General features: G+C 41.6%; 1 non-coding gene across 1 annotated transcript; it reads right to left on the bottom strand.

Moving 5' to 3' along the window:
• Positions 1 to 252: 252 nt before the first annotated feature.
• Positions 253 to 325, bottom strand: TRNAV-AAC. Its single transcript has one exon. It is a non-coding gene; the product is annotated as a tRNA-Val (tRNA).
• Positions 326 to 2625: the final 2300 nt, after the last annotated feature.

The following is a 2625-nucleotide window of genomic DNA, read 5'->3' as shown; positions in this document are numbered from 1 at the left end:
AGATTTCTCTTGAAGAGGGCCAGTGAGGTGCTCTGCTTGACATTAAAGTTATCTAGGTTGACCATTGTGCTAAAGCACAACCTCACACCAGTTATGCTTCTGTTTTCAACAAATATGTTCATATACTTCTTATTACAAGAAAGCCTGTTTAGATAATATTTTCATGAATTTCACTCCTAACGTCAAATCTGATATCTTCTTTCACACTGAGGGGAGAATTTGCCTACTCCTACTTACCTTTCTCTAACATAATGGTTCTACTGGGGATTGAACCCTGGACCTTCTGTGTGTTAAACAGATGTGATTACCACTACACTACAGAACCTACTTCAGTATTCTGAGCAAGCCCACGTAAAAAATACCAGATAGCCCTTGAGCAATGCAAAAGTTAGAAAATGTCAGAAATATAAGTCATAGCTATCAAAGAAGTTAATGATTTCTACTTGCATAAATTAAATGTGGATATGAAGCAATATATTAAGTCAGTGACAATAATGGATCAGGAAATTAACCTTTTAAAATATCAAGACTCATAATTCTAAGTCCTGAAATATTTAGACTTAATAATCAAAAATCCAGTTTGACAGTGTCTAAATATTTGTGTGTACAATATAACAAGTAGCATGTTTCAGAACCAGTGAAACTGCAGAGGAAATTCCATTACTGTGATAGGTACTTCTTTATCCAAAGTATTTTGCATAGCAGTATCTGTCTTATTCATTATTATTAGTTATATTAATTTTTTCAGCTACTTTTATGACAGTTAAAGCCAGTAATATTGTTTTAAACAAACATTTTCATTACTATAAATGATACATTCCTCTGTGCTGTGATGATCTGCTGCATGAGTATATTATATTTACACTGTATTTATATAAAGGAGTCAACTTTCACTGAACTATAACTAGGATGACCACAAGATAGGTTCATAGGTTCATAGGTATGTACTAGGCTATCGGCCCAAGGGCCTACGTAAGCCTAGCCAACAAGGTTCCCTGGCTTACGCCACCCAAGAAAGTTATTTTCCTGTGCCACTGTCGAGCAGAGACACAGAAGTGATCCCTGGGGTGTATTTCCTATTTTCCATTCACTCATCAAGATTTATCTTGAAGAGTGATAATGAATAACTTTGCTTGACATAGATGGGTACCCTGTTCCAGAGTATGGGAAGCCTCTGGGACAGGAATCTATCCCTCCAGCATGCCCTGTTTATTGTGGTGAGAAGGTTTAGATCCCTAGAGTGTGTAGCTCTGAGGGAATGGGATTTCTTTAGGTGTAGCATGTTCAACAGCTCTGGGTTTGACATAGCTTTATATATTAGGTAGAGATCATCTTGGAGTAGGCGATATTCTACGGAGTAAAGCTGGATTTTTTTGAGGTGGTCAGTGTAGGGTATTTGTTTGTGGCCAGTAATCCTCTTTGTAAGGTACTTCTGTGGCCTTTCTAGCTGCTGCAAATGTCTTGTGAGGTACATTCCAAAAGGGGCATTGTACTCTATAATGGGTCTAATGAGTGTCGAGTAGAGGGGAACAATGACCTCTTTTTTCCTGGATGAGAACCTTTTATGATGAGGTGTGCCATGTAGAAGGACTTCCTGACTATTGTGGCAATGTGACTATCAAAGAAGAGACTACTATCCTCCTGGGTCCCAAGGTCTCTTATCATGCATTCGGTGTTAAGTAGATTGCTGCCTATGTGGTAGTTCATGGGTACAGAGGTTTTACCAAAGGGGGTGACACTGCACTTTATGGCATTGAGCTTGAGGCCATGGCTCTGACACCAGGCATTTGTATCAGCGAGGCCCTTCTGTAGGATGTCCACATCATTTGGGGACTTGACTATGGCTCCTAGTTTGCAGTCATCTGTGAACTTCATTAGCTAGAGGCCTCCTGTGTAAGCCTGTACTTCAGAGAAGTAGATACCAAACAGGAGAGGTCTCAGGACGGAACCCTGTGGCACTCCACTTGTCACTGCTTTGAGGTCAGATTTGGAGTGTGCAACTTTTACAGTGAGGGTTCTGTCAGTGAGCCAGTTGGCAACCCATCTTGTGACATAGAGGGATTTATACCTAGTTTAGTGAGTTTAGCTATAATTCCAGAATGGAGGAGGGTATTGAAAGCCTTGGTGAGGTCAAGATAAGGCTGTATGAACCGCCTTACCCTCATCTACGGCTTTGGTGACTGCCTCAAAGAAGTTGATCAGGTTCAGGAGGCATGATCTGCCTTTCACAAACCCGAACTGAGTGGGATCCAGAGTTTGGAGGTTACCAATGTCTTTGTTGATGAGGTCCATGATGATGCGTTCCATGGCCTTGCAGACCAGACTCGTCAGGCTAATAGGTCGATAGTTCCCAGGATCAATGGTGGCTCCCCCTTTGTGGAGTGGGATAACTGTTGCTGTGCACCATTCAGTGGGCACAAAGCCTGATGCAAGGCTATTATTGAACATGGTGCTTAAGTGGGGAGCCAGTTCATGTAAAACGCAACTTGGGATGTTGTCCGGTCCCATGGATGCTGTGTTTTTGGCTTTAGAGAGTGCAGTTTTTACCTGCATAGTTGTGATTACAGGGACTCTGTATTCTTCCTGTATATATATATGGGCCCTTTAGGGGGTGTGAGGGGGCTA

The sequence above is a fragment of the Protopterus annectens genome, chromosome 2.part1 (assembly GCF_019279795.1).
Source record: "Protopterus annectens isolate FY-2018-M chromosome 2.part1, PAN1.0, whole genome shotgun sequence".
Taxonomy (NCBI): domain Eukaryota; kingdom Metazoa; phylum Chordata; order Ceratodontiformes; family Protopteridae; genus Protopterus; species Protopterus annectens.
The sequence above is the reverse complement of the archived record's forward strand: the minus strand, read 5'-3'. Positions and strand labels throughout refer to the sequence as shown.